The sequence below is a fragment of the Bos taurus genome, chromosome 9 (assembly GCF_002263795.3).
Source record: "Bos taurus isolate L1 Dominette 01449 registration number 42190680 breed Hereford chromosome 9, ARS-UCD2.0, whole genome shotgun sequence".
NCBI lineage: Eukaryota > Metazoa > Chordata > Mammalia > Artiodactyla > Bovidae > Bos > Bos taurus.
In genome coordinates, this window is record NC_037336.1 from 84,734,431 (window position 1) to 84,758,107 (window position 23,677).

The 23,677-nt window shown below is 46.7% G+C and overlaps 2 pseudogenes; both read left to right on the forward strand.

The window, feature by feature from the left end:
• The window catches only part of LOC101906979 (tyrosine-protein kinase RYK-like), a 44,643-nt pseudogene extending 25,414 nt beyond the window's left edge, over nt 1-19,229 (forward strand).
• Nucleotides 19,230-19,743: 514 nt separating this feature from the next.
• LOC101907062 (UL16-binding protein 3-like) lies at nt 19,744-23,465 on the forward strand (annotated as a pseudogene).
• Nucleotides 23,466-23,677: the final 212 nt, after the last annotated feature.

Here is a 23,677-nt window from a genome sequence, read left to right on the forward strand (position 1 = left end):
CATGAGTTTGAGCAAAATCCGGGAGTTGGTAATGGGCTTGCAGTCAGTCCATGGGGTCGCAAAGAGTCGGGCACGACTGAGCCACTGAACTTAAGGCTCTTGTTCCTCACCTTGTTCCTTATCAGTCTTAAGCCTCTTGTTCCTTGTCAGATCGGGGGCACTCAGGCCAGTCATCTGAGTTGGGAGGAGACAAGGAACAAAAGAAAATTCTTGTTCGGGCCCCTGGGTCGGGTCAGTCAGCGGACAAGCTTGTCCCTAAGTACCTGAATGGTAAGGGCATCAGTCTCAGTGAGGAAATCCCACCAGAGTCGCCATCTGTTACAGAAGGGAGGACTCCGTGCAGGGTGTGAGAGTGAGCTTTTGTCTAACATTGGGAAATGAATTGTTCCAGGAGACATACATGCTGACAAAGGAAGAGGCTTTTTTGGGGAAGGGGCTACAGGGCGGAGAGCAGCAGGGTAAGGGAACCCAGGAGAACTGCTTTGCCACATGGCTTGTAGTCTCAGGTTCTTTGGTGATGGAGTTAGTTTCTGGGTCATCTCTGCCCAATCATTCTGAACCAGGGTTGTCCCTGGTGTCAGAAATGTGTCCTGGCGAGCTTTATTGATATTTCTGAGAGTTTATTTATATAGTACTTACTTTCCCTTAACCCAATTAAATCCAGCTCAGTTACAAATTCATTTTCATGTAAAGACAGAACCAGAGATCTCTTTGTTTTACTGCTTCAGTTTTAAAAATGCTATTTTTTTCCCCTCACTCTGGGGGACCACAGATGGATCAGATGGTTCCTGAGAACCCAGGCGAAAGACTTACATTTTGGAAGGGAGAAATGGAAGCTCCCTTTTTTGTTTGTTTTGTTTTTAAAGTCTTCCAAAATGATTGTGAACAGTGACTGCAGCCATGAAATTAAAAGATGCTTGCTCCTTGGAAGAAAAGCTATGATAAGCCTGCTGCTGCTGCTGCTAAATCGCTTCAGTCGTGTCCGACTCTGTGCAACCCCATAGACGGCAGCCCACCAGGCTCCACCGTCCCTGGGATTCTCCAGACAAGAACACTGGAGTGGGTTGCCATTTCCTTCTCCAATGCATGAAAGTGAAAAGTGAAAGTGAAGTCGCTCAGTCGTGTCCGACTCTTAGCAACCCCATGGACTGCAGCCCACCAGGCTCCTCTGTCCATGGGATTTTCTAGGCAAGAGTACTGGAGTGAGGTGCCATTGCCTTCTCCAATGATAAGCCTAGACAGCATATTAAAAAACAGAGACATCACTTTCCCAACAAAGGTCGCTATAGTCAAAGCTACGGTTTTTTCAGTAATCATGTATGGACGTGAGAGTTGGACCATAAGAAGGCTGAGCACTGAAGAATTGATGCTTTTGAGCTGTGGTGTTGGGGAAGACTCTTGAGAGTCCCTTGGACAGCAAGGAAATCAAACCAGTCAATCCTAAAGGAAATCAGTCCTGAATAGTCATTGGAAGGACTGATGCTGAAGTTGAAGCTCCAATACTTTGGCCACCTGATGTGAAGAGCCGACTCACTGGAAAAGACCTGGGAAAGATGCTGGAAAGATTGAAGGCAGGAGGAGAAGGGGATGACAGGGGATGAGATGGTTGGATGGCATCACTGACTCAATCGACATGAGTGTGAGCAAGCTCCAGTAGATGGTGAAGGACAAGGAAGCCTGGTTCTTGCAGTCCATGGGGTCGCAAAGAGTCAGACATGACTGAGTGACTGAACAACAAGTAACCCATGCCCACAATTGTAGCAGAGATTTGCAGGAGCAATTGGACCGAGAAAAGTACATAAAATAAAGATGCTTTTAAATTCACTGACTGAGAGAACCTACCAATGACAGAAAATTAACAAACAAGAAACAAAGAGAGGGTCTTACTGGGAAGTGGCCTCTGGGGCACTTTGTCCAGCCCAGCCCAGCTCTTCTCTCAAGGGGGCCAGTGGGAACCTCAAGCCTGAAGTGGGGACACAAAACAAATAAGTGGTGGTGAAAAAGGTGACCCAACAGGGAGTCTCTTGGATGTAAAAGGACAGGAGTGTACATATGAGGACTAAGGGAGAGCAAAAGGGAGGAGGGACAGAAAAGACTGAAAAACGGAAAGGGAGTCATTGCCTTTTCAACCCCTGCACCTGCGGGTGTCTATTTATTCAGGCACCAACCTGCAGGCTTCCAGAAAGGGCCAGTGAGGGAGGGAGCACCCTGTCCACTGCCCACTGGGGTGATCAAGCCCAGAAACCAGCCCCTTGTACATCGGCTGTGGGCCTGCAGCCCAGAGGTGGGATTCTCACCCATGCATAAACCAGCATATAGAAATCTGCCACTTCACTGAGTTCCCAACGGGACTTCTCTTGGTGGCAGGGAAATAGAAGTGAGAACATTGGTATGATCAGACATCCAGCCACTACCTAATAAGAGGTCTGAACCTCTATCATTCTCACAAATCTCCTATGAGGCAGAACCTGCTGGACCAAGACCTGCAGGGTATGAGGTGAGTCTCTCCCACCACCTTGTCCCCATCAAAGTGAGCCATTGACAGCCAGAGGGAGCTTTGTCTCCTAAGTTGAGAGGAGTGAGGCTGTCCTTGCCAAGGTCCACTCTGTCAGAAGGATAAGACAGAGAGAGAAGAAGACAGAGAGAGGAGAAGTGGAGATAATAGATGAGGGAAAGGGACAAAGGGTGAGGGGGAGCACAATGCCTGAATGAAGGCCCTGAGGCCCCCAGGGGCCAGGAAGGCAGACCAACCAAACTGGTGACTCTGAGCCAAGGTTCAGGCGGCCACTTGTCACCACAGAGCAGTTGCACCCCGAGGTCACAGAGATGCCCAGATGCTCTGGCAGAAAGGGGACAGTAGCTCTTCATGGTACATTGCCACAGAGTATGTTAGCGACCAGGCTTCTTGGCCTCCTTAATCAATCAGTTCATTCAATTCAGTTCATTCAGTCTCTCAGTCGTGTCCGACTCTTCGTGACCCCACAGACCGCAGCACGCCAGGCCTCCCTGTCCATCACCAACTCCCAGTGTTTACTCAAACTCATGCCCATTGAGTCAGTGATGCCACAGGGGCAGGGGCTCTGGGTTCAGCGGACTTGGGTATGCTTGGTGCCGCAGACATGGGTATTGCATAAGTCCTCTTGGTGGAGGTTGCCATTAACGCCACCAAAGAGCCACCAGAACGTACACAGGACTGGGGAAATAGACTCTTGGAGGGCCTGAACAGAACCCTAATGGATAGAAGTGGATAAGAGGCCAGATAAGAAATTTAGGCGAGGCTTCACTGGGACACATGCTGCAGTGTGAGGGCGCAGGCACAAGCAACAGGTTTCTTTGCTCATTCCCTTGGGCGGGAGGGCGGTGGGGGAGGCAGGCTGGTCCCTTATATGGGTGAGGGTAGGGGCAGGTCAAGGCTTAGGACCTGAGGGACGGCTTAGGTGGTCTGCCCACCGTCGTGGCAGTGTCCTGTGCAGGGATCATACCCCGCACCCTGCTTTTCCAGTTGGGTGTTTTATCTTTTCGTTCATAATTAAGCCCAACTTGGCATGCATGCAGTTATTTTCAGTCCCTCATAATTGCTTTGTATTTTGTTGCTGGAGGAGATCACTGTCCAGGTGCAAGCACTAGAGCGAAGGTCTACAGATCTAGGTTTCAAGTCCCAGCAGATCTCACTTGCGCTGCTGGACATGCTTCTCATCCACGCCTTCCTCTCAGGCTCCATGGAGTCCATCGGGCTTTCCCATGGAGCGGGTGGACTGCACACTCTCCTGCCCTTTCACACCGTGTCCGCCCTGGCAGATTCACTTCTCTGAGCCTTGGATCCCCTCCTCTACCACCTGCCTTGGATGTTCTGCACTTTCTCTTTCATGCCAGGTGGGCCAGGCCTTTCTCCAGGCTTCCAAGACCCATCCTAGTGGGAGATCAGCAGCATCTCCCTGGCCTTGCTAAGTCCTGTGACCCCTAATTGTGAGCTCTCCCTTCTCCAGCTTTGGGTTCTGTTCTCATTCTGCCCCACTGTGATCCTGCTTCCTCAGGAGCAGCCCCCAAAGGCTCCCCATCTCTCCTCAGGACACTCGGAGACATTCTCACAGTCCTCTGTGTTTAGGCCTCTCCTTCTGAGCTGGCCTGGCCCACCTCTGGAAAAAATTGTGTCAGTTCATGCTAGGTGTGGAGCTTTTGAACAGAGTGGAGATAGGCATATCCAGGGCTGTGTGGTTTTTTTTGCCTGATCAAGGCTTCCTCCTCTTCCTCAGCCAGTACCTGGGGTGTGTTTGGGGTGGTGGGGCAGGTGGGGCCATCCTGCTGTGTCAGCCCAGCCCTGCAGCCTTACTCCGCTCTCACATAACTGGGGGAGGAGCCTATGGGTCTTTTTCTCCCAACCTCACCCTCACTGTGTTTTGCCTTCACACATGCTCACTCTCTTTCCTATAATTTCACCATCAATCCTCAGCCCAGACCTGGACAGCCATGGTGTGAGGTTCAAGGCCAGGTGGACAGAGAGGTTTTTCTCTCCTATGACTGTGGTCTTGCTAACATCACACTCACGAGTCCCCTGGGAGAATTCTGGAGCTGAGGTCCCTGCTGGGGACCAGCCCCGGCTGATCCAGGGTATTCGAAGGAGAGACGGCGTAGGCGAAGATCAGGAAACAATTGCTTAATTAAATGTTAATTAAGGATATAAAGAGTAATAGAATGAGGATAGCTCAGTAAAATTCAGTGAAGAAAAGAGGCTGAAATAAGGATAGCTCAGTGAGGAAATTCAGTGGAGAAAAGAGGCTGAATAATTCAGCCAGAAGGTAAGAGAAAGAACGACATGGTGAGACCAAGTTTCGGTGAACAAGGCCCGCACTTTATTTTTCAAAGTAGTTTTTATACCTTAAGTTATGCACAGAGGATAATGGGGGAAGGGGTAGAGTCTTGCAGCAAACCAGGCTTTCTTCCTGCAAACTTATCATATGCAAAAGCTTAGGTGATTTGCATCATCTTCTGGCCCGGAGGCCTGTTAACATTTTAAGACCTTTTCTTCAGAAAACTTATTTTTCTCTAAAGGTGATTGGTCAGGAGCCACCCTCCAAAAGCATTAGATAAAGTTGCATTCCTACAGAGCAAAGGTGTGGTGGGCTACAACAAGAAAAAATTAACTCAAGGGTCCCAGGTTACAAACATTAAAGCTACTATTTACACCAATTATATTAACCAATACACTGCCAGGGACACAGCAGGTAAGGGATATGGAGACTTAGCAGCAAACATTGGCCCAACAAGTGAAAATCCCTTCACCAATACAATTTCTAATCAATCTTTTAACTACTCAAAAGAATCTGTGTTTAGACAGTTTAGAACATCTCCTGCCTCTCACAGTTGGGAGGCTCTGAACAATCACATGAGGCCGGAAAAACCTATTCAGGCAGGCTAGAGGATTTCCAAAGGAGTTTGTAAGTTAAACACTGTCACACCCAGGAATTATTAACTGGAGCTGTAAGCTAACTTTTTTCAGAGAGGTATGGGGGACAGCCCCCCGTAAAGTCAGAGGTGTAGGTGAAAGCACAAAGCAGAAAGTAGGCAGACTCTGGTTTTGGGGGTAGATTGCGCGAGAATTTCCAGGGAGACTCCTGAGGCTTGATCCCGCCTTTGCGTATGCCAAGCCTCCTTCCTCATGACCTTTGCCAGAGGCGGAGCTCGCTCCCCGCAGGTCCCTATCATTTTCTGAAAATTAGAGGGGAGCCTGGTTGATAACATATTCAAAAGCAGAGATTACTTTGCCAACAAAGGTCCATCTAGTCAAGGCTATGGTTTTTCCTGTGGTCATGTATGAATGTGAGAGTTGGACTGTGAGGAAGGCTGAGCACTGAAGAATCGATGCTTTTGAACTGTGGTGTTGGAGAAGACTCTTGAGAGTCCCTTGGACTGCAAGGAGATCCAACCAGTCCATTCTGAAGGAGATCAGCCCTGGGATTTCTTTGGAAGGAATGATGCTAAAGCTGAAACTGCAGTACTTTAACCACCTCATGTGAAGAGTTGACTCATTGGAAAAGACTCTGATGCTGGGAGGGATTGGGGGCAGGAGGAGAAGGGGACGACAGAGGATGAGATGGCTGGATGGCATCACTGACTCGATGGACGTGAGTCTGAGTGAAGTCTGGGAGTTGATGATGGACAGGGAGGCCTGGCACGCTGCGATTCATGGGGTCACAAAGAGTCGGACACAACTGAGTGACTGAACTGAGCTGAACTGAACTGGTTGATATATCCCCTAAAAATGTATTGGAGATGATCATTCTGAACAGGACTAACACTAACAACAACAACCAAAAGGGATGGTAATGAAAGGCTGTCTTGATTCCTGATGCCTATTTTTACCTTATGTTCTTTCTTCATTTCCATCCATGGACCAGAGCTCTTCAGTTTGTACTGTTTATGCAGTTGGGGAGGCTCCCTTTAGTGATCATTTATCTCTTACTGAGATTAAAGGTAAAAATAAAATATGTTTATAATATCCATATTATAAGTATATATTTATATATAAATATATATGTATATATATTAAAATGGTGGATCGGGGCCTTCCCTGGGGCCCAGTGGTAAAGACTCCATGCTTAGACTGCCAGGGGTAGGGGTTTGATCCCTGGTTAAGGAACAAGATCCTACATGCCTCATGGCATAGCCAAAAAATAAAAATGATGCATCTTAATTTCTATCCTGGGAAACTAAATTTTAAACCTTAAACTTTAAGTATTAAAACTAAAAAATTAATACAGTCCATTAAAGAAAATGCAGCAGTATTCATTAAATTAGAAGTTCAAGGTGACATGAGGAAACAGAGTACAGATTCAAAGGCAGAAAAGACCATTAGTTCCTCAACTACATGATGAAGTGTTTGAGGCAAATGTTGTATTGTCTTCAAGTTTGAAATGCATCAAAAAATAAGATCAGATCAGATCAGTCGCTCAGCTGTGTCTGACTCTTTGCGACCCCATGAATCGCAGCACGCCAGGCCTCTCTGTCACCAACTCCCGGAGTTCACTGAGACTCACGTCCATCGAGTCAATGATGCCATCCAGCCATCTCATCCTCTGTTGTCCCCTTCTCCTCCTGCCCCCAATCCCTCCCAGCATCAGAGTCTTTTCCAATGAGTCAACTCTTCACATGAGGTGGCCAAAGTACTGGAGTTTCAGCTTCAGCATCATTCCTTCCAAAGAAATCCCAGGGCTGATCTCCTTCAGAATGGACTGGTTGGATCTCCTTGCAGTCCAAGGGACTCTCAAGAGTCTTCTCCAACACCACAGTTCAAAAGCATCAATTCTTCGGCACTCAGCCTTCCTCACAGTCCAATTCTCACATCCATACATGACCACAGGAAAAACCATAGCCTTGACTAGACGGACCTTTGTTGGCAAAGTAATGTCTCTGCTTTTGAATATGATATCAACCAGGGTCCCCTCTAATTGACCACAGGAAAAACCATAGCCTTGACTAGATGAACCCTTGTTGGCAAAGTAATGTCTCTGCTTTTGAATATGCTATCTAGGTTGGTCATAACTTTGCTTCCAAGGAGTAAGCGTCTTTTAATTTCATGGCTGCAGTCACCATCTGTAGTGATTGATCTTATAAAGATACAAACCCTCCAGCACCATGATCTTGGACTGCCTCCCTACAGAACTGTAGAAAAACCTGTGTTTGTTGGGTAAGCCATCCAGTCTGTGGTCCTTTGTATGGCAGGACCAGCTGACTAGTATAGGCTCCTGTGCTGTGCTGGGCCTAGTTGCTCAGTCCTGTCTGACTCTTTGTGACTCCATGTACTATAGCCCTCCAGGCTCCTCTGCCCACAGGGATTCTCAAGGCAAGAATACTGGAGTGAGTTGCCAGGCCCTCCTCCAAGGGATCTTCCCAAACCAAGGGTTGAACCTGGGTCTCTCACATTGCAGGTGGATTCTTTTACCATCTGATCCACAAGGGAAGCCCAAGAATACTGGAGTGGGTAGTCTATCCCTTCTTCCAGGTCTCTTCCCAACCCAGGAATCGAACCAGGGTCTCCCGCCTTGCAGGTGGATTCTTTACCAGCTGAGCTACTTGGGAGCCAAATATAGGCTCCTACCCTCCGACAGAGACTGGGAGATGCCAGCACTATCTCCTTTAATACTTCAGATTCAAAGAGCTGGCTCCCAAGGCCCACACTCTAGAGCCTGCAGGCCATAACTGCCAAACCCAATACCGTAACTACTGAACCCCACATGCCTAAGGCCAGTGCTCCACAACAGGAGGAGCCACCTCAATGAGAAGCCCAAGCACTGCTACTAAAGAGGAGCCCCTGCTAGCTGCAGCTGGAGGAAGCCTGCCCGCAGAAACATAGACCCAGGGCAACCAAAAAAAAAAAAAAACATCTGTAAACAGATGCCACTCCAGTATTATTCCCTGGGAAATCCCTTGGACATAGGAGCCTGGCTGGCTACAGTCCATGAAGTCTCAAAGAGTTGGACATGACTTAGGGACTAAACAGCAGCAACAGCAGCAAAGGAAGTTATACCTTATTAGATAATACACAGTAGAAAAGCTCATGTCACATAGACTGGCAAATTAGTATCCTTCACTGATTCCTTTTCCACTAGGTGTATAGCTTGTCTTAGTTTCTCATTCTTCCTTTCATCTGGGTGGGCTTGGTCATAGAGTATGCTAGCACATTTAAGTAATAAATGGCCTTAATAAGTCACCTTAGAGAAAGAAAGAAAGAGATGGCTCCCTGGGCTTTGAGAAAACAGTCCTGAGTTGTAAAACTGGTAAGAGACAAAATGACAAGATTTTGAAGTAAAATGTTCTAAGAAAAGGGAAGTTAGAGGCCTAGAGCCTGGAATGAGCTCAAGCTTCATCTCAAGTTTCAGTTCAGTTCAATCACTGAGTCGTGTCTGACTCTTTGCGACCCCATGAATCGCAGCACGCCAGGCCTCCCTGTCCATCACCAACTCCCGGAGTTCACTCAGACTCACTTCCATCGAGTCAGTGATGTCATCCAGCCATCTCATCCTCTGTCGTCCGCTTCTCCTCCTGCCCCCAATCCCTCCCAGCATCAGAGTCTTTTCCAATGAGTCAACTCTTCACATGAGGTGGCCAAAGTACTGCAGTTTCAGCTTTAGCATCATTTCTTCAGAATGGACTGGTTGGATCTCCTTGCAGTCCAAGGGACTCTCAAGAGTCTTCTCCAACACCACAGTTCAAAAGCATCAATTCTTCGGCACTCAGCCTTCTTCACAGTCCAACTCTCACATCCATACATGACCACAGGAAGAACCACAGCCTTGACTAGACGGACCTTTGTTGGCAAAGTAATGTCTCTGCTTTTGAATATGCTGTCTCAGTTGGTCATAACTTTCCTTCCAAGGAGTAAGCGTCTTTTAATTTCATGGCTGCAGTCACCATCTGTAGTGATTTTGGAGCCCAAAAAAATAAAGTCTGACACTGTTTCCACTGTTTCCCCATCTATTTCCCATGAAGTGATGGGACCAGATGCCATGATCTTCGTTTTCTGAATGTTGAGCTTTAAGCCAACTTTTTCACTCTCCTCTTTCACTTTCATCAAGAGGCTTTTGAGTTCCTCTTCACTTTCTGCCATAAGGGTGGTGTCATCTGCATATCTGAGGTGATTGATATTTCTCCCGGCAATCTTGATTCCAGCTTGTGTTTCTTCCAGTCCAGCGTTTCTCATGATGTACTCTGCATATAAGTTAAATAAACAGGATGATAATATACAGCTTTGACATACTCCTTTTCCTATTGGAACCAGACTGTTGTTCCATGTCCTGTTCTAACTGTTGCTTCCTGACCTGCATACAGATTTCTCAAGAGGCAGGTCAGGTGGTCTGGTAGTTTAGTCCAGCTAAAAGAAATATTAAGGTTACCCTGGTCACACTTGTCAAAGTAAAGCCAGTGGAAACCACACAGCAACTCACATAAGGAAGAAAAAGTCCTCAATAATCAGGATAAAGGAGGTCAAACCAAAGTCTCCAGAATGTCAATAAGATACAGACTAGCAAGTGATCACAATGATGATAATGATAAAAATAAAAGGTGAGTTTGATTCTGATATTTGCACAGACAAAAAAATATGGGTTGAGGCTTCACTTCTGTGCTAGAATAGAGGGATATTCCTCTATTATAAAACAACAATAATAATAGGAATATTGTAATATTCCTCTATTAATAAAACAGGAATATCCTGTTCCCTGACAATATTTCAGCCCATAATTTTACCATCTATTGATGATCCTGGACTGATAACATATTCATTAACACTAGAAAACAAGCAGTAACTGAACATGTATTCATTCAATAAATATTTATTGGGCTCTTGCTGAGAAATGGGAACTTGGCAGGCACGGAGGCAGCAGCTGCCCCTGTTGACCATCTCCTCACACAGTGTGGCCAGGATCTCTCTCTGTGTCAACCACACTCTTCATCTGAACCACAGAGCACAGTAATTGAGTTCAGTGACTGTTTCCTCAATTCATCCCACAAGGATGGCATGTAGCCAGAAGCAGTTTTAGATGTCTGGATGAGAAGAATTCACTACACACTGTGAAATTAACTCCATACAGCAGTTCTTCCAATTAACTAGATTGATGAAATCAGATGGAAGGGGGTTCAGTTATTTTGAGAAATCATTTTCTAGGTGTTGAGTATAGACCATGGGAAAGTTTATGACCGGGGGGTCCAAGCCAGAATTCTCTCTTCTCCTCCTGCTTCTGTCACACCTGAGACAGGCTGGGACCTGGACAAAGTTCTCATGAAGCATAAAAATGCAAAGACACTATAAAGGGAGAAAAAGTGCTGCATGTATGCACAGTTGGGACAAATTATGAGCAACAAGATACAAAAAGATCAAACCCCAGCTGCCACTACTGAGGTGTTGGGAGCAAAAGCAAGGTAGTGCACATAAGCCGACACACAGCACCACCAAGGGGGTGGGCAGACCACCTAAGCCACCCCTCCTGCCTGACCCACGGATCCACCCCCACCCTCACCCCACATAAGGGACCAGCTTGTCCCCCTCAGGATCGAGCGAGAGAACTTGTTTGCCTTCCCTCAAACTGTAGCAAGAATTCTGATGAAACAGAGCGGGACCCTATGGTCCTTGCCCCACCATGTCCTCAGCCTGCCTTTTGTCTGTGGAAAAGCTTTAGCCACACACTAAGCTTAATCAGAGAAGTGAGAAAATGCAGAAACTAAGGAAAATAGTCAAAGGAGACCAAATAAGAATAATGTAGTCATTAAGTGTAGTCAAGGACTTTGAGGTCCTTCTCAAGGGCTATTGATAATATTCTGAGCTCTATCCTGTGAGCTGTCTTATAGATACATAAATTCCCACCAGTTGGAAGAAATTAGCTACATGATGACCAGACTGTAGCCATGATATAAGCTTCCACAATTCCGAGAATTGTCCTCAAGGGATGAGAACAAGCCAACCATGGAACCAAAGATTAATTCTACTTAAAACAATCAAGATGACTCTGGTCAGACCATCCATGACCAATTTGGAGATGACTGTCAGAGCTGACTGTGCTGTTTCTGCATGCAGCCCCATCCCTCTGTCTATAAAAGTTCTTGCCCACTTATTGTCAGTTGGGGGAGTCAGCCTTTGGACAGATGTCCATCCTTCCCACACCCTGCTCACCTCCATTTGTTGTTTAGTCACTAAGTGTGTGACTCTGTGTGACCCCATGGACTGTAGCTTGCCAGACTCCTGTGTCCATAGGATTTTCCAGGCAAGAATACTGGGGTGGGTTGCTATTTCCCTCTGCAAGGAATCTTTCTGAGGCAGGGATTGAACCCACACCTCCTGCATTGACGGGTGGATTCTGGGCAGATTCTTTACTACTGAGCCACCATGGAGGTCCCCTACCCCCTTCCCCTCCACCATTGCTGGCATCCAAAATAAGGCAAACTTTCCTTTCCATCAACATGACCTCTCTAATGGCTTTTGAGCAGGAAGCAGCCAGACCCTAGTTTCAGGAACACCAATAACACCTAGCCTGAATTTCTCATCTGGCCTCTTATCAATTTCTATTGATTAAATAACTGAGAGGAGGTACCCCACGTCCAAGGTAAGGAGCAGTGGCTGTGTTTTGCTGGAGCAGCCATGAAGAATTACCCCACATTCAAGGTAAGAGAAATCCAAGTGAGACCATAGGCACTGAGAGAGGGCATCAGAGGGCAGACAGACAGAAACCACAATCACAGACAACTAGCCAATCTGATCACACGGACCACAGCCTTGTCTAACTCAGTGAAACCAAGCCATGCCATGTGGGGCCACCCAAGACGGGCACTGACGGTGGATTCTGGGCAGATTCTTTACCACTGAGCCATCATGGAAGTCCCCTACCCTCTTCCCCTCCACCATTGCTGGCATCCAAAATCAGGCAAACTTTCCTTTCCATCAACATGACCTCTTTAATGGCTTTTGAGTGGGAAGCAGCCAGACCCTAGTTTGGTCATGGTGGAGAGGTCTGACAGAATGCGGTCCACTGGAGAAGGGAATGGCAAGCCACTTCAGTATTCTTGCCTTGAGAACCCCATGAACAATATGAAAAGGCAAAAAGACAGGACACTGAAAGGTAAACTCCCCAGGTTGGTAGGTGCCCAACATGCTACTGGAGATCAGTGGAGAAATAACTCCAGAAAGAATGAAGGGATGGAGCCAAAGCAAAAACAACACCCAGTTGTGGGTGGGACTGGTGATAGGAGCAAGGTCAGATGCTGTAAAGAGCAAGATTGCATAGGAACCTGGAATGTCAGGTCCATGAACCAAGGCAAATGGAAGTGGTCGAACAGGAGGTGACAAGAGTGAACATCAACATTCTTGGAATCAGCAAACTAAGATGGACTGGAATGGTGAGTTTAACTCAGATGACCATTATATCTACTACTGTGGGCAGGACTCCCTTAGAAGAAATGGAGTAGCCAGCATGGTCAACAAAAGAGTCTGAAATGCAGTACTTGGATGCAATCTCAAAAATGACAGAATGATCTCTATTTGTTTCCAAGGCAAACCATTCAATATCACGGTAATCCAAGTCTATGCCCTGACCAGAAACGCTGAAGAAACTGAACAGTTCTATGAAGACCTACAAGACCTTTTAGAACTAACACCCAAAAAAGATGTCCTTTTCATTATAGGGGACTGGAATGCAAAAGTAGAAAGTCAAGAAACACCTGGAGTAACAGGCAAATTGGGCCTTGGAGTACAGAATGAAGCAGGGCAAAGGCTAATAGAGTTCTACCAAGAGAATGCACTGGTCATAGCAAACACCCTCTTCCAACAACACAAGAGAAGACTCTACACATGGACATCATCAGATGGTCGACACTGAAATCAGATTGATTATATTCCTTGCAGCCAAAGATGGAGAAGCTCTACACAGTCAGCAAAAACAAGACCAGGAACTGACTGTGGCTCAGATCATGAACTCCTTATTGCCAAATTCAGACTGAAATTGAGAAAGTGGAGAAAACCACTAGAACATTCAGGTATGACCTATATCAAATCCCTTATGACTATACAGTGGAAGTGAGAATTAGATTTAAGGGACTAGATCTGATAGATATAGTGCCTGATGAACTATGGATGGAGGTTCATGACATTGTACAGGAGACAAGAATCAAGACCATTCCCAAGAAAAAGAAATGTGAAAAAGCAAAATGGCTGTCTGAGGAGGCCTTATAAATAGCTGTGAAAAGAAGAGAAGCAAAAAGCAAAGGAGAAAAGGAAAGATATACCCATTTGAATGCAGAGTTCTGAAGAATAGCAAGGAGAGATAAGAAAGCCTTCCTCAGCAATCAATGCAAAGAAATAGAGGAAAACAATAGAATGGGAAAAACTAGAGATCTCTTCAAGAAAATTAGAGATACCAAGGGAACATTTCATGCAAAGATGGGCCTGATAAAGGACAGAAATGGTATGGACCTAACAGAGGCAGAAGATATTAAAAAGAGGTGGCAAGAATACACAGAAGAACTGTACAAAAAAGATCTTTATGACCAAGATAATTATGATGGTGTGATCACTGACCTAGAGCCAGACATCCTGGAATGTGAAGTCAAGTGGGCCTTAGGAAGCATCACTACAAACAAAGCTAGTGGAGGTGATGGAATTCCAGTTGAGCTATTTCAAATCCTGCAAGATGATGCTGTGAAAATGCTGCACTCAATATGCCAGCCAATTTGGAAAACTCAGCAATGGCCACAGGACTGGAAAAGGTCAGTTTTCATTCCAATCCCAAAGAAAGGCAATGCCAAAGAATGCTCAAACTACCACACAATTGCACTCATCTCACATGCTAGTAAAGTGATGCTCAAAATTCTCCAAGCTAGGCTTCAGCAATATGTGAACCATGAACTTCCAGATGTTCAAGCTGGTTTTAGAAAAGGCAGAGGAACCAGAGATCAAATTGCCATCATCCGCTGGATCATGGAAAAAGCAAGAGAGTTCCAGAAAAGCATCTATTTCTGCTTTATTGACTATTCCAAAGCCTTTGACTGTGTGGATCACAATCAACTGTGGAAAATTCTGAAAGAGATGGAAATACCAGACCACCTGACTTGCCTCTTGAGAAACCTATATGCAGGTCAGGAAGCAACAGTTAGAACTGGACATGGAACAACAGACTAGTTTCAAATAGAAAAAGGAGTCCGTCAAGGCTGTAAATTGTCACCCTGCTTATTTAACTTATATGCACAGTACATCATGAGAAACGCTGGGCTGGAAGAAGCACAAGGTGGAATCAAGATTGCCAGGAGAAATATCAATCACCTCAGATATGCAGATGACACCACCCTTACAGCAGAAAAAAAAAGAAGAAATAAAGAGCCTCTTCAATGTAAAAAAGGAGAGTGAAAAAGTTGGCTTAAAGCTCAACATTCAGAAAACTAAGACCATGGCATCTGCTCCCATCACTTCATGGCAAATAGATGGGGAAACAATGGAAACAGTGGCTGACTTTATTTTTCTGGGCTCCAAAATCACTGCAGATGGTGATTGCAGCCATGAAATTAAAAGACACTTACTCCTTGGAAGGAAAGTTATGACCAACTGAGACAACATATTAAAAAGCAGAGACATTACTTTGTTAACAAAGGTCCATCTAGTCAAGGCCTTGGTTTTGCCAGTGGTCATGTATGGATGTGAGATTTGGACTATAAAGAAAGCTGAGCACTGAAGAATTGATGCTTTTGAACTGTGGTGTTGGAGAAGACTCTTCAAGCGTCCCTTGACCTGCAAGGAGATTCAACCAGTGCATCCTGAAGGAAATCAGTCCTGGGTGTTCATTGGAAGGACTGATGGTGAAGCTGAAATGCCAATCCTTTGGCCACCTGATGTGAAGAGCTGACTCATTGGAAAAGATCCTGATTGGGGAATGATTGAGGGCAGGATGAGAAGGGGACGACAGAGGATGAGATGGTTGGATGGCATCATTGATTCAATAGACATGGGTTTGGGTGGACTCCGGGAGTTGGTGATGGACAGGGAGGCCTGGCATGCTGCGGTTCATGGGGTCGCAAGGAGTTGGACATGACTAAGAGAATGAACTGAACTGAAATATTCCCAGTGATTTTGGAGGGAGAGCAGTGAGTTGTCCTGAAGAGAGACCTTTCTTCCCTGGACAGAGATTGAATCTTGGTAGCCTGGATGAAAAACCTGGAACCCTAGCCACAAGACCACCAGGGACTAGAGGCTAGAAGCAAAGTGGCCCTGGTTCTTTCCCCCATTTGAAATCAAGAATGTTTCAAGGAAGCAAAAACTGTAAAATAGGTACAAAGCTTATTATTAGAGACACAGCACAATGTTTGAGAGAGAACATAGAAAAACTGGCTGTTTATTTCAGACAGAAGCAAGGCAGAAATAAATATCCAGAGAGAAAGGGCATGGACATTGTCTTTAATGAGGATGAGTGCAGTATGTCACAAGCTCTACAGAACACACACCGGAGAGGAGTGCAGGCATCCTGAGGGAGGAGGAGCTCAGTATGAAGGTGATGTAAATTACTTATGTAGGACAGTCCTTCGGGTCTTTGTTTACCTTTGGCCAATTATCTTGTTTCTTTCTTCACACCTGCCTGGTCCATGGAACCTCCCCAAGATGCATGTGCTGTAAGGCAAGCGTGGAGAAAAAGAGAATGAACCGGGAATTCAGGCAGAGAAAGATTTATTATAAGAAGAAAAAAAGAAAGCAACTGGATTTAGAGAGAAACCGGTGCTGTCTTTTTACAGCCAACCCTTCTTATACCCTATCAATGGGAAATTGTTCCCCAGAGGGAGGGGGCCACAACTGATCTTTAGCCCACAGCTGGGGTATTGTGGTCACTTAGTCAAAGGGTTCTCATGGTCGGGTGGTCAAGGAGACTTGAGAAACTGGCACCAGCAGGGAAAAACAGGATATCACCTTAAGGAAGAAACAGGATGCCCATCAGGGCAATGTGGCCACTGTGACTTCATCCCTTGTTTGTCAGGTCACCACAATGGCCCATATTTTAACTATACAATAAGAGCCCCTTGTGAACCCTAACTTCCAGCCTTTTTGATATAGGATAAGTGAAGAAGAACTGAAGAGCCTCTTGATGAAAGTGAAAGAGGAGAGTGAAAACGTTGCCTTCAAGCTCAACATTCAGAAAACTAAGATCATGGCATTTGGTCCCATGACTTCATGGCAAATAGATGGGGAAACAATGGAAACAGTGGCTGACTTTACTTTTCTGGGCTCCAAACTCACTGCAGATGGTGATTGCAGCCATGAAATTAAAAGACACTTACTCCTTGGAAGGAAAGTTATGACCAACTGAGACAGCATATTAAAAAGCAGAGACATTATTTTGCCAACAAAGGTCCATCTAGTCAGGCCCTTGGTTTTTCCAGTAGTCATGTATGGATGTGAGAGTTGGACTATAAAGAAAGCTGAGCGCTGAAGAATTGATGCTTTTGAACTGTGGTGTTGGAGAAGACTCTTGAGAGTCCCTTGGACTGCAAGGACATCCAACCAGTCCATCCTAAAGGAGATCAGTCCTGGGTATTCATTGGAAGGACTGATGTTGAAGCTGAAACTCCAATATTTTGGCCACCTGATGTGAAGAGCTGAATCACTTGACAAGACTCTTATGCTGAGAAAGATTGAGAGCAGGAAAAGAAGGGGACAACAGAGGATGAGATGGTTAGATGGCATCACCGACACAATGGACATGGGTTTGGGTGGACTCTGGGAGTTGGTGACGGACAGGGAGCCCTGGCGTGCTGCGGTTCATGGGGTTGCAAAGATTCAGACACAACTGAGTGACTGAACTGAATTGATGATCTGTGCACAGAGCTCCTTCTGGTCCCTTCATAGTATTGATGAACTGAAGTAGGTCCCTTCCCTACTGCTCTCTGCCCTTGAAGGAAAACCAGGTCCCTTCCCTACTGCCTCTGGTCCCTTCTTACTCCTGCTGAAGGGAATTAGGTCCCATCCCTACTGCTCTCGGCCCTTGAAGGACTAGCGCTCTTTAAGACAGATCAGTTAATACTGGCAGGGTGGCTGGGGTAGGAGCTGTTCATCTTTCAAGGGCTCAGGTCAGGTGGGCAGCAGCAAGTGGCCTAGCTTCCTTCTCCTGGGCGGTGGAGGTGGGCGCTCACAGCAGGATGGATGTGCAGGGCGATCTCCCTGGGATGGGGATCCAGCAGGCTGCCGCTGGTACTGCTCAGGTCCGCTAGGCTGCCTGCAGCCTGGGCCCCCCTGCCCCCGGAACTCCCACGCACTGTATCAGTGTTTGGGCTCGAGCTGTTCTGTCCTGGCACAAAGTAGATTCTGAAGTTACGACACTAAATGCACCTCAACTTGACAGTAACTTCAAAAGCTTCACATCTTAGAGCTGAAACAAAGGAAAAGTTGCCATCCAGAAATTGAGGAAGGAAAACTTCAGCCTTCAACAACACCACTAGCAGAAGAACCCATTTATGATCCTGTACATGCAGTTCCAGCCATGTCTACACGTGTGTTTTATATCAGCCTAGGGGTTTGCTGTCCAGTTATATTTCTTGTAGTACTAGTATTAGCTGTTTTGCATCTTCATAGTGTGAAAAGGATTGAACTGGGAGATAGCGTCAGCGCCAGCAGTAGTTCCCAAGGGCTGTCTCAGTCCCAGTCGTTCCCAGATGTCTCAGTATGTGAGAGGCAACACACCCAACAATACAACTCCCATCTCATTATCCGACCTTGTGGCTAGAGGAGTACGACTTGAGAAGTGTTGCTTTTTTGGAGGCCAGAGCTTAGGTGAATGATATCAAAATATCTATCCAGGGAGAGGAACTCAAAAGATATATTCTAAGAAGGTACCTTTTGGTGTACTTCCCATGGGGTTTATGTAGATGAAAAAGATCCAGAAAAAGAGCAACAAGCATTTGTAAAAACAGTTAGAGATCGAGCTTCTGAAATTCAGGTGACTACAATGCTCCCTGAAAGTTGTGAGCTACGAGATCTTCATCACAGAAATCTTCCTATTAGCCACGTGTGAGCAGAAAAAGGGGAAAAGCCCATGGTGGATTGCCTTACATGTACTGGGGGTATCTTAAATTGTTTTATGACAGTGGAAATATGTAGAGGCCAATAGTCCACAGGAAACTTCTCAACAAAAGCTAGTTCACATGGCTGCTCAGATTGCCTGTGGAATGAGCTACCTGGTCAGAAGAGAAGTCTTCCACAAAGACCTGGCTCCTAGGATCTCTGTCATTGATGACAACTTCAAGTTAAGAGCAAAGCCAATCCCTCTCCAGAGTCTTGTTCCCCATGGACTCTCACTGTCTGGGGAACAACAAAAACATGGGATTGATGGATGGCTTTTGAAAGTCTGGTTAATAATGAGTTCTCCATCCTTCCCTGGTGATCCAGTGGCTAAGACTCCACACTCCCAATGCAGGGACCTGGGCTCGATCTGTGGTGGGGGAACTAGATCATGCATGCCACAACTAAGAAGTCAGCATGCTGCTACTAAAAGAGCCCATGTGTTTATGACTCTGGCCAAATGCCCTAAGTGGACATCTACCCATTTGATGTGGCCCAGTACCTGAAAGATGCTTACCAAATACCCCAGATTATCAACTGTCCTGATTTGCTGTGATGGCTTGTCCTGGGCCTTGGATCCAGAGGAGAGGTGGAGTTCTAGAAGCTGGCCCAGTGTCTCACAGAGGTCCATGCAGCCCTGGGGGCCTGTGTCTGACTCTCATCTCACAGTCCCCCAGCATCAGGAGGAAGGTGCCTGTCAAGGCCCACTTGGAGCCAGCCAGTCACATACATCACCCAGAATCACAGAAGCAGATTTGTGTTCCAGAACAACGTGCCTTAGGAATGCTTTAGCATCTGAACTTTCTAAGACAGACTTACGGATGCGGAATACTTTCTCAATATCACTTTTATGAGGTTTAACTGATAATGTTTGTGTAAATTTTTTACACATAGTTGCCTTTGAGGTATAGGTATATTCTTACAAAATAGTCTTTAAAATTGTTTAAGCATACATATTAATCTTACTACCAACTGCTTTTTATTTTCTTAACTTCTGCAAGATAATGCACATGATTCACCTTTAAAGTTTTGCTTTCTTTCTTTCTTTTGGGAGTGATTTGTCTTCAACATACAGTACTTTTTCTTAGGAAAATAAAAACTGTCCAGCAGTTATGGGCTAATGCCCCCCTCTCCTTTGCTGCAGAGTAGCTACCTTGGTCCAAAGTGCCATGGAGGAAACCACAGATGTGAGCAGAGGATAGTGGCCATATAACAAGTCTAGTGTCACATCTAGGCCAGCTTCTGGTGGGTCTTGCTTGTTCCCTGTGGCCCTGCTTATGCCAAAACACATAATTGCTTCTATCCTGTGATGGCTGGTCTAGCTGAACTAATGATTAGGGGTTGATGAACCCTCATCACGATGGTCAACTCTGACATTCCATGACCAGAGGCCTCATCTCTGCCAGGCCCTAGGAACATACCAGGAGCCACATTTGAATGGTGTGACTTTCTCCAGTGCAACACTCAGGGTCTGTGTTGTGAGCTTTCAAGTAGAAAATGGCACATAGTACCTTTCTGGCCACAGATACCTCTGACATCACCGGTTCTGCTGGGTCATCTGCCCAAGAAGCAGCTCCAGCCGTGCTCATCATTCACCAATTGTGACTGCTTTTGTGCTAGGACAGCAGGTTACAGCAGGGACCTGGGGTCTGCGAAGCCTAAACTATTTCTTCTGTACCATTTACAGGAAACCTAAGGCCACAGTGGTATTAAATGGAGATAGGATAGGGACCACACCCCTGCAGCCCTTGAGAGGTTGTCAGTTGGTACTTGTCTCTGTATTTCGTCCAGGATGTTGTGTACATGTACTATTGGTGGATGGGGAGGTAGGGTCTGAAGTTTGAATCTGGAATTCACTAATATGGTAGCCTTCATCCCACAATAATTTACTAGCTATTCAGGTCTCAATGAATGTCACAAGTCCAGGGCATGTGAAATGACCACTGTGTGGTCTGTGGACCCAGTGACAACCACTGTAAGCAGAACCTGGGACTGCTGTCCATTGATGGCCTGGTACTCCAAGCATCGCTTCAACAACTGGGGGACTATGATGATGCTACGCTTCCTGTGCCTGATATTAGGACCACACTAGGTGCAACGTGAACGTGACAGTAGTTTCTGCTTCTGCAGGTTCACTTACCCCAGTGAATAACCATGTGGCTCTTTGGGAAAGAATGGAAGGACTTTTGCACTAGATGTGGTGATGAAAGGGCCCTCCTCTTTAGAACGTGGCTTCTTTCTCCAGTAATGCCTTCTGAGAAGTGGCTCAGATTCAGAAAATGGGCCTGGATCAGGTGTTTGGTAGGGACGACTGCCTTTGGCTTCCTGATCATATAGCCTTGTGTTCTGTCTCTCTTTATTTCTTTCAATGGTATAGTTTGTATCTAGGTTCCTGCCCATCTGCTTGCCTTTAGGATCGCCCTGTGCTATGAGCCAGCATCATATTCTCTGCAGTCAGGCCCTGGCTGGCATTGAGACTCTCTAATCACTTTGACCACTGCACCTACTTTTCTGCTGACCTAGAGCACCCCCACCTGAATCTGATTTTTCCACAACTTCCATCCCTGTTCCTGATAGAAGCCCACAGGAACACCATGTCCTATCACCATCCCTGACCTTCTGCAAAAGTCATCTTTGAGCTATTGGAGATGCTTCTCATCCACGCTTTCCTCTCGGACTCCATGGAGTCCATCAGGCTTTCCTATGGAGCGGGTGGATTGCACACTCTCCTGCCCTTTCACACCGAGTCCACCCTGGCAGATTCACTTCTCTGAGCCTTAGATCCCCTCCTCTACCACCTGCCTCAGAAGTTCTAGATTTTCTCTTTCATGCCATGTGAGCCAGGCCTTTTTCTAGGTTTACAAGACCCATCCTAGTGGGAGATCACCACGTCTCCCCGACCTTGCTAAGCCCAGTGACCCGTGATTAAAAACTCTCCCTTATCTAGGTTTGGGTTCTGAGCTCATCCTCCCCACCCTCAGCCCCACTGGCTGTGATCCGCTTCCTCAGGAACAGCCCCCTCACCCTCTGCATCTCCCACAGGACACTCAGAGAGAAGCTGACAGTCCTCTGGGTTTAGGCCTTTCCTTCTGAACCAGCCTGGCCCATCCCTGGGAAACGTATGTGTCAGTTAGTGCCACGTGTGGAGCTTGTGAGCAGAGTGGAAATGGAGCATATCCAGGGTTGTGGTGTTTCTTGCCTGACTGAGGCTTCATCATCTTCCTCAGTCGTAACTGGTGAGGGGGTGCGGGGCAGGCAGGGCCATGCCACTCTGTCAGCCCAGCCCTGCAGCCTACTCTGCTCTCACAGAACTGGGAGAAGAGGCCTATGTGTCTTCTTCTCCCAACCTCACCCTCACTGCAGTTTGCCTTCACAGATGCTCACTCTCTTTCCTTTAACCTCACCGTCGATCCTCAGCCCAGACCTGGACAGCCGTGCTGTGAGGTTCAAGGCCAGGTGGACGGAGAGGTTTTACTCTCCTATGATTGTTGTCATGCTAAGATCATATTCACAAGTCCATTGGGAGAAGAAGTGAAACCATAAAGGCCTGGGAAGCACAGATCGAAATACTCAGAGACATCAGGGACCAACTGCGTGACTTTACACTGGAGAAACACACAATCACAGGTACGTTAGAAAGTCCAAGTACAGGAGGAGCAAACTGGAGGCTTTAAAATACAGTTGGATGTTGGTCCTTCCCTAGTTGTCCAGTGGAAAGACCAGCTGTTGCACGAGAGACCAGGGCCAGATTAGCTGGATCCAGGTGACATGGACCCAGGGGAGGTGGACCCAGGTGGGGCAAAGAATCTGTCAAGCCCAAAGGCTGAGCTCTTTCTTTCCCATGGTGGGAGCAGACCCTCTCACCCTGCAGGCTAGGATGACATGTCGCTGTGAGGATGACAGACATGTCAGTAGATCCTGGCTATTTGGCTTGAATGGACAAATGAGACTCCACTTTGATTCGGAGAATGGACACTGGAGAGTGGATCACCCTGGAGGCAGATGGATGAAAGAAAAGTGGGAGAATGACAGAGCTGTGACTGACTTCTTGAAGAAGGTCTCCATGGGAGACTGTCGGGCTTGGCTTCAGGATTTCATGGCGTGCTGGGAGAAAATGTTGAAGACCACGGGTAAGTGAGAAGGGAGGAGAAAGTGATAGTCTTCTCAGAGTGACATGGACCCACCCCTGTGTGTGTGTGTGTGGGTGTATGTGTGTGTGTGTGTGTATGTGTGTGTTTGAGAATGTGATCCATCGGAGGTGAGTTGTCCTGGGAGAGCAATGACCCGGGGATGTTCTGTCATCCTCCTTCCTTTTCTACCCCCTGACATCTCTCCTCACAGCACAGGCCTTTGGACGATTGAACATGGATTTTTGCTGATCCCAAACCTATAGACATCTTTTTAATTTCATGGATTTATTTCTCACTCTACCCTCTTTCCAGAATCATTTTTCAAATGTCACCAATCCTACTTCTGGAAATCTGTCAATACCACTTCTGCTGTCAGCTCCTGAGGACTCCATTTTCATGTCACCATCTCCATGTCACAGCAGGACTGAATGGCTGTGTTGGAAACCTTGCTCCCCCATTAGCTGTCAGAGCCCCCTGAGGACTGGACTACTCCCTTCCCCCCATCTCACCTGAGGATCTATCTCAGGGGCCTCCATGTGATGTATGTAAACTGTCTGCAAAGTAGGGGTACCTGAGTCATGGGGGCGAAGAGGCATCAGCTTAGTTTGGGGTCTGGACAAGGGCTTCACTCTTATTCTCCTTGCAGCATCACCAACCATGGGCCCCTCTACCTTGCAGCCCATAGCCACAGCCATCAAGTCCAAAGCCTGGATCCTCCTGTGCTCCTCACCAGTTTCATCATAACTGTCTTCCTGGGCTGAGTCCTTTCCAGGAATAGGTACTGAGGGCAGAATTCAGAGGGAAAGCAGGGGCACAGGGCCTGGTGTGAGGCCAGGGAAGGTGAATCCCAGCAAACCCCTGGCCCTCACTGAACCTCCTCATCCTGGAAATGAGCCAGTGAAGAAGACCCCATATCACCTGAGAGCAGAACTCGACAAGCTCAGCGCTGAGTTCTGAAAAGTCCCCACTGTCA